A 13,412-nucleotide genomic window follows, 5' to 3' on the forward strand; every position below is an offset into this window, starting at 1 on the left:
ACAAACAGCAGGAGGCACTTGCTGAATTTTGGTAAAGGTTGCTGCAAGAAAATGCCACTTTGTTGAGAAAGACATGAACATTTGGTGCATCAGATGTGTAAAAGATATTATTTACTAAAACTACAGTTAAATACTATTCTGAAAATTGAAACAATTTGTGTAAATTTTTTTGTTTTTGCTGGGGACAATTTCCATTCCCTAGGGTGATTATATCTCAGAAAGCTAGTCTCAGATAACAAAAAGAATTTAAACTGTGCTTTCTACAGTTTTTAGAGCTAAGGGACTTCTATAATCTTTAGAGCCAAGCCTGTTGAACATCACTCTGGCAACACATGAGTCAAAGACAGAGAAAAAATTATTTGAGTCCATGAAAAATGTTTTCAGAATAGAATTTACCTTGTTAAAAAGTCTTCCTTTCACCAACATCAAACAGTAGTTTAACTTAACAGAACTTTACTGCTATGCTCTCCAGTGATAAACTGAAGTATGGAGTGCCTAAATATGAAATAATATGTGGACTACTTGTTTACCTTAATTCTTCTCAATAGTCAGAAATCCTGCCCAATAACTTTCAGTAGAAGTGTAGTAGAGAAAAAGATTATCTGTGCCATATGCCTGAGAAATGATATGACACAAGGTCATAAGGCCTGCCGCTTTAGATTACTCTTGCTGATTCAGGAAATATTTCATGATCTTAATCAAAACAATCAAAGAAAAACATTGAAGGGAAAGAGATCACAGTCGGTTACCAAAGACTACCAGAGCCAAGGTGAGACAGCAGTTTCTCTCTTCATTCTTACAAGGACCATTTATTTGCAACATGTTAATATCCATAAAGAATAAGTTGAATTTATCCAACTTTCCCAACTTACATATTTTTTTATAATATTGCAAAGCCTACAAAGTAGTTTAAATAAATATATGTAATGTATATATATAACTGTAAGAATAGATGTAGAGGTTACAAAGAATTTTAAGGTATTTTTAATATAGACATTAATTAAAAAAGGAATTAAAAAAAACTACAATAAGAAAAACAAGACTGAACTCCCTAAGAGGCTCCGTAACAAAAAGGGACCAGAGGGAGGAGGAAAAAAAAAGACGCGTTTCAGAGTTTCACAGATACAGGCACCACAAATTCATGAAAGCATCATTCTCTGCTCCCTTTCTGAATTGGCAATAATCTCGAGTTACTCTAATGCACTGTTGCCAAGTTTCTAAAAGCTGAAAGAGCTACTGCAACATCTAAAATCAATGGAAATGCTATGATGAAATGTGCCACAAAACTTATCTGGGAGCCACTTACTTTTTAAAGAGCAACATTCTTCTTCCACAGAAAACAGCATTATTGCATTTGGAGATTTTATTGGGAAGGAAAGCCTACAATAAAAACAAAAACAAAACAAAACAAAAACAACAACCTGATAGTAATCTGTTTCATAGTTCATTCTAAGTGAAATAAAAAATGAATACAAAAACAAAATAAAACAGGAAAAACAACTAGTCAGGTCTTTTATTATTACTCTGATATCAATCCATCATATCGTACATTGGACAGGCAAAATCATGTTTAATATTTACCCTAGATGATAAACATTATAGAAGACTTTTAATCCACTTCTTTGTGGTAAGACTAACTCACAATTTTGCCAAATGGTTTAGAAATAATAGATTCTTAAATCATATTATTATTTTGCACTCATTATATATGCACTCATATAGATGCAATATTAACCAAAGTACATGTATTTATACTGGAATCCGTAACATATGTTTCAGCTTCCTCCCTTTCCTGGGAAGACTGTTATAGTACCTTCCTTTCTCAGCAAAGTTATTCATCCTTGCCAATCAAGTTACACGCCCTGTCCTCTAACCCGGAAACTCAGACTATTCTTCTTAAGGTAGACAGCCTGTGAACTATTACTTGAAATGTTTTCAGCAAGTTTTACCTGTAACCATGATTCTGTATGGGAACTGTGAGCCATAAAGAGGAACTTCCAAGAACATATGAATATTTCACACTGTAGGGTGGGAGACAGTGTTCAGATCCTTAGAATTTAGGATTATAGGAGTCAGAGTTTTGATCAGTTTCCCTCTTTTTTGGGGGGGAGAGGAGGAACAAAAGCAATAATTGCATAGTGCCAACTCACATACTCCATTACCGAAAGGTGTTTATATAGCATCCATTACAAAGATATCTGAAATTGGCTAGAAGAAATTCAGGGTATTATCAGTAGAATTTAATAAGAGAGTGTGCAGGAACAAGAGGCAGCACTGACAAAGTAAGTTTTGCCTGTCAAACATTGTGGAGCAAGCCTTTGATTGTGTTCCCAAAGATCTTCCCTTTAATTTTCTTTTTGTCTTTAAATTCTGTGGCTCTATCTGTAAAACCACTACAAAGAAAACTGGTCTTAAAGCATTTCCAGCTGCGCTAACATCTGGAGAGAGAAGATATCTCAGGAGATATCTGCAGCTGACTATCTACATCAAAGGAATTACAGAGATTTCTGTACTTCGTTTGCTTGTTCACATCATAACCTTTGTCTTCCCAAAGATTTAGCAGTGGAACTAAAAAAAGATATATATTTTTTTTCTATTGTCTTTGCAACATATTTAAAAAGTAGGAAAAAAGAAAAAAAAAAGAAAAAAAAAGAAAAAAAAACCACTTTACATCTTAATTGGATAGGAGCTGTCTTTTTTTTTTTTGTGTGTGTGTGTGTGTGTGTGTCAACTGAGACAGTCTTCCAGAGAGTAGTCATTGTAACTCATACTTTTAACTCTGAAAGCCTTCACCATTTTTTTGTCACATGGAATAAAGGTTAATCAGAAGAAGATACAAAACCACAATAAACTGCCTTCCCACAGAAGGAATGTAATTCCTTTCTTTCTTTGTTCTTGGGATTTTCCAAGTTCAGATTTCAGACTGCAAAATCTTTGCAACTGGATTCTCCTGGTTTCGCTGCTTTCCACAGCATTGAGCACTCAGTCAGAAACAATTTGTTTAACACTTAGCATTGCTCATAGAAAAATTAGCTGTGTGCATGGCTTACAATGAACAGATTGGTTCTCTCTAGATTTTAAACCTTTCTGTCAGTCTTCAGTTACATTCAATTTCCATGACAACTGGATCTTCTTTCTCAACCTCCACTTTAACAGATCTTTTCCTCTATTCATGTAAGTCAGCAGCTTTAAAGTGAACTTCTAATATCAATATAACCATCAAAAATTTCAGGATTTGAAAGAACTATAATCTTAAATAGTTAATAAACAATTATACTGCAAGCAACTCCATTACAGAGCTACAATCAGCAGTCTCCAGTGGAGCATTAATTTATTGGTAGTTGCAAACTACATCAAAGCCTGTATTTTGCTTTGAAACCAAAGCTGTATATTTTGGAATGGTGACATAGGACTTACCTACACTTCTGCCAGAATTTCTGTTCATGTGTCAGAAGGATAGTTGGAGAAGGCATCACTTACACTGCCAATGGGTACTCAAGACCCAAGTAGCTGCTCTTTGCTGCCATCTACACTGGTTCCACTACACTGAAGTGCATTGTTATCCTTGAATACAACCCACCTGGCCTCCCACTCTAGCTGTCTGTAAATCAAATCTCATTTGTTGCACTACACAGCATGTCAATGGCAGCAAAACACTAAGGGCTTCTCAGATATAAATAGTGACTGACTGTGGGAACTTTTTCCTCGATGAATATTGAGAACTTGCCAATTTGTATTCAGTATTAGGTGAAGGATGGCTTTATACACCATCATGCTGGAGCACAACTCCCAGATGTACCCTCCTTAGGTTTCATTTGAAGGGCTGCAACAAGATCTCTGTTAAAAAAAAAAAAAAAAAAAAAAAAAAAAAAAAAAGATGCTGTAAGAAGCAGGGAGGAGTGATTTGAATTGGTAAGTGGCCATGTTCAATGAGACCTGGTGCAGAATAGCTCAGAACTGTCTCTGTGACATGTTAGAATGAGATTTATAAGTAAACTACTGCTGCTGCAGAAATTCAGCCACAGCTTTTCTCTATAAAATTGATCCTGACTTTATTTCTACTTGAGATTGAACTTTAAGGTTTTTATCTTATAATCTTAGTATGTTTTTACATTAAAATGCATAGATCCAGATGAAAGATCCAGTTTCTCAAGTGATCATGACTTGTTCTTGATAAACGCTGATCAGCCCCACAGAATTTAGCATATGGAAGTTTGCTAAGGCAAAAAAGAAAAGCAAATACACGTAAGCGTATGAGTGCAAATGCCAAGAAACAAATGCTTTCAAAGAGATGATATACTGTCATTGTCAGTCAAATGGCCACATACTATAGTTCTGTTTAAATTTGGTACAAAAAAAAAAAAAAAGCAGCAAACAAACAATTCCATGAATCTGCTTATTTTTCTGATATAAAAGTTTGCAAGTTCCTCCTGAGCTTGATCTCCCACATCTGTGACCATATAATAGTCTGGCAAATCTTCCCTGAGTTGGGGTTATTTAGTTCAAAGGCTTTGAGAGAGATTGTATTGTGACTAAACTCCTCTGCATCACCATAAATACATTTGTTTTTATTTCTCTTGATAGGTCTGCTGACAAGTAGAAGTCCTTTCCCAGCACAGCTCAAAGACAAAAATGGAAGAAAAAAGTGACACGGGGCACAGAATTACTCATTTAGGAGTGTTATTAAAAAAGAGAAAAATAAAAAGTCTCACAAAGAATGTGGAAACATTAAAATGAATTGAAGATGGGCAAAATGCTTATTTATCACTTCTACCTTTGCAAAGAAATTTTTTTGACATGCTGAGAAAAACTTTTAATAAAAGCCACCGATTTCTGTCTCTCTCTTTAAAAGGAGATACATTTCTGCATGCTTAAAGCTAGCTACAACTGAATGTGATTAAATTAATCTTTTTATGTTAGCAAGAGATAATTACTTTAACATTTTCAGATATTCTCAATGACCACAGCTGGTGGCAAAATTCCAAAAAATTATCAGAAGTATAATTTTTAGGGAAGTATATTTCAAAATATTCAGTCCTGCTAGAAGTTGCTGAAATGGCTATTTTCTGAGGGTAGAAATGAATTTCAATATTAAGTTAGATTATATTTAGAAAAATAGTTTTAAGAAATAGATGAAAGGTACATACTGAGAAAAGCAGATTGGGATATAAAATACACATTCAGTACCTTAGTAGTGTGTTGTAAGCACACATTATTAACACGAAGACAGATAAATAACAAATACGGGAGAAAGTCCCTTTATGCCTTCTTGTAGAGTTGAAGATTTTTCTATTTCTCCTGCTGTTCTGTCATTTAGGAGGTTGTGGATGCACTAGGAACTGGGAGGAGACACATAAAGGACAGCTGACCCAAAACAGCCAAAGGGATATTCCATGCGATACGATGATGTTCAGCAATAAAAGATGGAGTAAAGAAGTGGAATGTGGAGGAGAGAGTGGGAGGGGGAAGCACTGAATGGAGGTGGTATGTTTCCATGAAAACCTTGCATCTAAGCAGATGACGGCACATACCTATTTTGACTCTGTCTTACCTTCTGGTCAAAAGAAGACCAGTGTACAAATCCACCCGAAAAAAAATACAACTGTTTAGACTGAAAAAAGAACTGTATCTTGCTCTAACTTGTCTCTCAAAAAAGACAGCTGAGAGAAAATGGGAACACATCTGCTCCTCAGCTCAAGCTTAGATTAATTTCCCAGGCACAAACAAACATGAATGAAACAGGAAAAGTAGGACCTTGGGATGAAGCAGGAATTGAACTAACTGCATAAAATCAAGGCACATGTACAATGTAGTCTTGTCTTAATAATGAAACACATCTTTCCTGATATTCCTTCTTAGAGATCAATTACTGTGTGCTTGTAATTCTTTACACAGCAAGTGGACACATAGCCTAGAGGTCTAGGGTTCTTCTGGAACTGAAATAGAAAGATGAAAGCCCTGTTGTTTGTTTGTTGTTTGTTTGTTTCCAGCTCCAAATTCTACAGTATTCAAAAGCTGAGAAAACTAGAACTGAAAATGAATTACTTATATTTTTCTTCAGATTCTATATTCTTCTACAAATCAGACTCTCCACCCACAGAATTCATTCATGGCATCGTGACATATACAGTTCAGATAGTTGATTACTTCAACACATAAACAAAAATCAACAACTTTTGGTAAATTGTAAGGATTGAAACAGTCTTAATCTCAAACTTTCTATTAAAAAAATTCAGGGCTTAGTGAAATTCCTTTGAATAGTTTCTGAAATTCATATTTCTGATTATGTAACAAAGTGGTCAAGATCTTCTACATAAACATATTTAATGAAAATTTTCTTCCTCCTACTCTTATTGTCTTTTTTCTCTAAGGAAAAATGTTAAAAGGAAACAAAAAAAAACCACCACAAAACAACACAAAAAAACCCACACTTGTTCAGCCTCACGCTCAAACAGGAAATTAAAGATGAGATGTTATGAAACTTGCTTAAGACTCCTCCAGAAGCCTAAATAATATCACAAACCTAAATTCAAAAGACAGAATACACAGAACAAAAGACATCATTTTAACTAGTAACTGTCAGTCACAGGAAAGGCAAAACATGCAGAACATTGAGAAAATATTTTATCTGTTAACCTTTAAACAAATATTTGTCTTAAAAAACAAAACAAAACACTAATCTAAAAAAAAAGAAAAAATCTCAGTTGCATGAAGTTTGCCAGTTGACTAAATAAACTTGTCCTGAGTTCCAACAATAGTATTTACAATACTGATTACTTTTCTCAGCTACTAGAAAGATCAAAGGCTCAGGAAAGGAAATGTTTAATTAGAACATATCATCACTCAGACAGTGGTGACACACTGGAACAGGTTGCCCAGAGAGGTTGTGGATAGCCCCATCCCTGGAGGTATTTAAGGCCAGGCTGCATGCGGCTCTGGGCAGGCAGCCACGTCTGCTGGTTGGTGACACTGCCCACAGCAGAGGGGTTGAAAATACATATTGAAGTCCTTTTCAAAGCAGGCCATTCTATGATGATTTTATGATGATCTATCCAGAAAGAAAAAAAAAAAAGCATATAACCTGCTGTTTTCTACCTGAAGTACAGGGCAGTGCTTACCCACTGCTTCATTGCTAAGATTTCAATGCTTTGAGAAGAATTTAAGAGTTCTATTTGTTTGCAGGACCCAAAGGGTATAAGAAGCACAGGAACCTTAGAATAGGTGGTCTGTTGCCAGTAATCCAAGACTGTTAAAAAATAATTGAGAGAAGCCTTATGATAACATGAGACAGCCCTTTGAGCTCTCTGGGATGACTCCCATTGAACCACATAGAATTATGTGTTTTCAGTTGGAGTAGAAAATCCTGAACAGGTTCAGTCAGCTGTGAAGTTACTGTTCCCATAGCCATAATCCTACAATTCAAAGCCCCAAGTGTCCTGCGGGCCATAACTAATATTAAATAAAGAGACAAAGAAGGCATGAAATCTCTTTGCTTTATTTATGCCTCTATTTGGGAGGTGACCAACCTCAACAAGGAATGAAAAAATGCTACCTCTGATCCTACTTTTGCGTTTTTCTTACCTCTGGCAGTACCAGTCATCTTCAGCTTTGGTCTTTAACTGCACAAATTCTGCTTACAATGGCAAACAGTGTCTCTGTAGCCCTCTCATCTTACCTAACCTCCTACCTTCCAGAGGCCATCTGCTTTTTTCCACCTAAACTCTAGAAGATCCCTGCTCAACCAAGATGAACTTTTGCCCTGCCTTCTTGACTTCCAAAACTTCAGAATCATCAATTCCTGCACTCTAAAGAGATGGCTCTGGAGAAGTGACCATCACTATGGATCCCACTGCCTTCAAAAGCAGTTTCCCTGAGCTACCTAGTTCTCCAAGATTCCTGAGCAGCTAAAGACTGCTCTCCCCATACCTAAGGGCAATTTTTGTTGCACTTTTCCTCCCATTTTCTTCATTGTTATTTTCAATACTGGAATCTGTGAAGAATTCAGAAGAATGTGCTGTGACCAATGCTTGGCATTTCTTCTTCCTAATATTGATTCTATCTGTACAATAAATCTGATAATCAATATAAAAAAATTACTGTTCTTACTTTAATAGCAGTAATCATATATTTCTGATATAAAATGAGATTCTCATTCATGACAATGACATCTTTAACAAAAGTAATTTCTTAAAACTCACAGCAACTCTCTGAAGTCTTCTTGACCTATTAGTTCTGAGAGAAATGATTTGCCTATATTTAAATTGCACATTAACAGTCATCCTGGAAAAAAAGCCAGATGCCCAGAATAATAATCTTTTTTAATAATCGCACGTTGTTCCTTTATTTGCCTCCTTCCTACTGTCACTTTTTACTTAAATAATAATTTAAAAAGCAACAACTAAACGATTGAACTCCATCAGTATGAATTTTGAATGTGCATTAAAAAGTTCACAAAGACTGAAGGCATGAGGCCTGGACTAAGATATTTCTCTAACCAGTTCAGCTTCACACCTTTTATTCTGCCCAGCTATGTTTCACACCCATATCATCAGTACTTGTAATTATTTTACATAAAGTCAATGCAAAATTTTTAAAAGAATTTTCCCTGTGGAGAAAAATCATCATTCAGAAAGTATTAGAATTTATTATAATTGTTGAATTACTATCAGTTCTTCACTGAATATAGAGCCAAGACTCTGATATTTATGTTCTGCCCAAGTCCAGATTTGAGAAGTATTAACCATAGTGGTCACAGTTATTATAATAACAAAACTATGTAACCCATAAAGTATCACAGTATTCCATTGGATCATCATGAATTTTGGTTCTCTTCTTAAAAGAACAATTTATCCTCAGTAAATTTGACAAGAAGAAAAAATGCAATCATATTTTCTAATCAGGTTAGCCTATAGCATTCTGGCATATCGCAAAGTGCTAGCTGAAAATCCTGAGGATATCTGAGATAAGTAACAAATCCAAAAGATGTCAAATAACTACTGCTATATGATATCTGAGGAGCGAGTATTCAACTGTTGCACATTTTCATGGAGTTCCAACCTTCGATTCTCTCATTTATCTCTCTTCTGGTTAACGGTCTGGAAAATGGGTTTACATTTTCCCCAGGTTTAAAAATTTCCATAATAAAAGCAAATTAAATAACTTTTCTTTAGGCTGTTCTATCAATTATGATTTCTACTGTTCTTATTTCTCCTTTCTCAGACTCTAATCGGGTACAAAATGGATACAAAAAGAGCATCTAGAGACAGCTTTGAAAACTGCTGGTACTTATTTAAAAGCTTAATGGCATCAGGCTTCTTAAATGCAAGTCAGCCAAAGCAATAGCATCCACCTCTCACATACTGTCATTATCAATCACTTGACCAAGGCAATCTATAATTAAAGCTGAATATATTCAGAAAATGCTTTTGGGAGGGTGTGAATCTTCACGAATTAAGATGGAAAGCTAATAAACAAGTACATGTTTTTCAAAGGTTAGAATTTTACAAAATTAGACAGAGAAAAATTATGTTTGTTTTTCAGGCAGAAAGTGAAAGAAGAAGGAACTTATAAGGCTTCTATTCCAGTACCTTAGTTCCTCATTTCTGCCACTGTCTGGTACTTTATACATCTCTTTACTTCCTTCATCATCACTCACTTGCAGGAAAGGGAGATGAATGTACTTAGGTCCTGTTAAAAAAAAAAATTGGATCAAGAACACTGCAGGCAAGTGGTCAAGGAGCTGTTTCATTGCTCCTCTTACCTAGAAAAAAAGACTGTGACAAAACTGGAGTTCTCACAATAAATTTTGAACTGCATCTAGAGGAATTCTCATACAGAACTTGAGACAAGATGTTTGGAAGATTCATGTTTAGTTTAAAACTGTTTTGCTATCCTGCATTCATCTGCTCTTAGCTTTGTAATAATATGATCATTACAGATTAATTAAAAATTATGTTTTTTGGTTTTTTAAACCAGGATTCTTTTTTTAAACCAGGATGTCAATTCTTCACTGCATTTCTGTCACAGTATTTTCTCCTCTCCTGTGAAGAAGTGACAACTGTAGGACTACATCTCTGTTTTCTGCCACAGCATTTTCCCGTTGTTGATCAAAATCATCTTCATGTTCTTCAGATTTCATTTCTGTGTTCAATAACCACCCCACACCTTTGTTTTCTTTCACAGTATATTTTTCAGCTCTAAAAAAATCCCTATTATTTTGGGTGAAAATCAGAATTTTTATAAAAACAAACCCAAAATTGGAACTTTGTTTAAAACCTCATAAATCATCAGCAGGGATTTTCCAGAATACTTAAGAATGTGAAAAATAAGAAATTTGGTTCTCTCTGTTGGCCAACATTGCCTCACCATCAATCTTAAAAACAAGAGCTGCAAGATTAAAAATATAGATGCTAAGTAGGACTAACCAAATTGCTTCACTATAATAAAAGACTTGTTTTGGACTCACCCCATAAATTCTGCTTCACAAGGCATCAATTTTTAAAAACATTCGGGCCCAGACCTACATTTTCATTGTCTGGAGGCATTCCATCACTATTGCTTCTCTTTCAGGTTAGAGGGATTCACATCTGGCCCCACTGCTTTGTTCTTCTTGCTGCCTACACTGTCTATACCTACTTCAACAAATCACAGTTCTACTGTAGAAGACACTGTTGTGATGTGCCTCAGTACTTGCAGTGTTTGTTACAACTCCTTCCATGCCCACACCAATGCAAGGCACAAATATCTGCTGCAGTTTTTCTAGCTTTTCTTTGCCTTTTGTTGCCACAACTGTCTATCTTGTATAAGAAGCATGTGGCAGATTGCAATTTATCATTAGCAGCTCTCAGCTTCTAAGGCTGAAGCTTCTCCTTCATTCTGCAACCCCAAGTTACCTTGCTGACAAGAAGTAACGATGAACCATGGGAGATCTTGTCTCTTTTAGCTACAATATATCTTCACCAACTCCGATTTCCAGACACTGCATACAGCACCATAGCAACCTCTCTTCACAAATACATGTCTTCTTAGACTTGATGCTGTCCTTAATAAGATATGTTGAGGTTGATGTCATTTTTGTCATAAGGGAAAAGATTCTTTGTCCAGATAAAGACGTGTTGTCTCTGAGGAAGGCTGTATCTGGGAAGTGGAGTCAAACTAAACTCTGATGCTCTTTAGCAGCATCAGTTCCAGTTTTTGGCAACATGTCTGTCATTGTTATCTTCTTGCTGTTTGAGCACATGGATCTTCATACTAAGCTTCGTCTTCTGCGGACAGGGCTGGAAGGCAATTAGATCAGAAGTCAGTGGGGAACACAAACCAATGCTCTCCGCTGAAAGGTTCTGCCATTTGAAATCCATGACACAAAGTGGCAGTGGAGAAATCAACCAGAAGAAAATCAGAGCTTTCTCATACTTCTTCCCTTTACTAAGTAACAAATAACATGTACAGATACCAGCTATCTGTTTCACTGTTTGTTATTTTGCCAACTCCACATTTTTTTTCCCCACTTGAACAGATTTACAAAGCAGGGGCTGGATTCTGACAATGCCAGGAAGCACTGAGTTCCAGATACAAAGTGAGAAACCCAGGAAGTGCCTCTTGCACGTCTGCATTGAGACTGTACAGAATCCCAAACACTTGTCTCTCCTCACGCACATGGCTGCTATGCGAAAGAAGGATGAGTTGAGACAGTTTCACAGAAATTAAAATTACCTTTTTGTTGTTGTTGTTGTTGTTGTGGAACCAACAGAGAACTTCAGCATTCATTATACTTTTATCAGACTGTTGAATGGAAAACTACAAGTTCTCATTCCCTATCATTTTCTGTAGATACTGCTATGGGCAGAAAAATGGTATGAAATAGCAAAGGAGAGATTTGAAAACAGGGACATGGTTCTTAGGAAGAACTCACTGAATAAATATATGGATAAAGTTGTATCCTATATGATCGCTATGCAGGCTTTCCCTTGAAGCTTTTTACTGTCCACAGTAAATAGACATATTTCTTTTTGTCACAGATGATCCTATGATCCCAGTCTATAAATGAAGTGAAAGAGTTTGTTTCTCATGTTCCTTTGATTTTGCAGTACCCTTGGTAAGAGTACAGTGTGGGTTAATTCTCACCTGAAGCAGCCTGCAGTTATCTTTTAAAATCTCTGAAAAACAAACCTATTTTTTACCTAAGAATCTAAAGCCACAGGCAAAAGTTATTAAACATCAGAACATAACTTTTCAAACACAGACTAGGGATTTTTTTACACATTAAATATCCTCCTAAAATCCAGTGTGAACAAATTTTGTTATAAGCATTGTTTCTTTGATTTGTTCTACCTGTCTCTATGCTCCTGCAAAGAGGAGGTGTCTGCAACCTTTCCTGCTCTCCTTGCAGATTATAGAAGGTTTTTAGACTATGTTTAGGGAGAAGATCTAACTTACAAATACCTCCCATTTTCAGAGCCAAGTTGGCTCCTGTCTATAGAAAGGTAAACCCCTACAGTCCCATCCATTCAGTCTACCAGGCAGGCAATCTGAGCTAGTGCCACAAGGAGGGACAATTAGAGATGTTAATGTTATTTTCCTGCCTGTGGCAATATTCCCCAAATCATACTGCATCACAGGAAGAGAAGAAGCTGTGAATAGGAGAGACTGGAAGCATCGACACTTAGAATACCCTATACAAAAGGTTTCTGGACCCCTCTGGAGGCCCTGCATTAAAATCCCTCTTAGGGATGAAATTGTCTGAAGAGGTATATTTACCCAAAGGTCACATGCTGATTTCTTCAGCATGCCCAAAGCACATTCACAAAGTCAGCCCCAGAAACTGTGGTAGGCAAAAGAATGCCTGAACAGTTTCTGAAACCATAAACATGGGTACAAAGGTCTGAAGAGCTGTGTGCATAGTGGAAATGCCAGAAATTATAGGCACCTGGAGATTTCAGGGCTAAGTTGCAACCAACAGGAATGTTTAGATGTTAGGAGATATTTCGAATAGGATCCTATTCTATCTCCTTCTAATGTGAGGAAGGTTTTTGTTTGATTGATCGTAATTTAGACTGGTTTTCCAGTTGAGGAAGGCTTAAAATAATACTAAAATAAAAATTTCTACTGCTGGAGTGAACGTTATAAAATTATGATACGAAGGTAATAAAGTTACTAGCTGTGAACTACCGCAAAGGTGAATAATATCACTTTCACATTTCTATGTCTCAGTTCTGCATTATATAGAGGTTTTTTTATTTTTTCCCCTCTCACTCATGAAGAAATGCAATAATATAGCAGAATCAGAGATCTAACATAAAGATTTACCTGTATGGTTTAAAGTGCCACCAATAGTGAAATAAGTTAGTATGACAACAAAAACATTGCTAATAACAATATATCATCAAACCTGACCCTTCTTTTTAATACCTGAG

At 36.0% G+C, this 13,412-nt stretch overlaps 1 long non-coding RNA gene across 2 annotated transcripts in view; it reads right to left on the reverse strand.

Annotated features, from left to right (window-relative positions):
* Nucleotides 1-1,279: 1,279 nt before the first annotated feature.
* LOC107311126 overlaps nucleotides 1,280-13,412 on the reverse strand; it is a 102,933-nt gene continuing 90,800 nt past the window's right edge. For both annotated transcript variants that reach the window (XR_004306793.1, XR_004306794.1), the window contains exons 3-5: nucleotides 10,893-11,276; nucleotides 9,588-9,687; nucleotides 1,280-1,380 (exon numbers count right to left, since the gene is read on the reverse strand). This is a non-coding gene — a long non-coding RNA (uncharacterized LOC107311126). The remainder of the gene's footprint in view (nucleotides 1,381-9,587; nucleotides 9,688-10,892; nucleotides 11,277-13,412) is intronic.

This window comes from Coturnix japonica, chromosome 3 (genome assembly GCF_001577835.2).
Source record: "Coturnix japonica isolate 7356 chromosome 3, Coturnix japonica 2.1, whole genome shotgun sequence".
In the NCBI taxonomy this organism is placed as follows: Eukaryota; Metazoa; Chordata; class Aves; order Galliformes; family Phasianidae; genus Coturnix; species Coturnix japonica.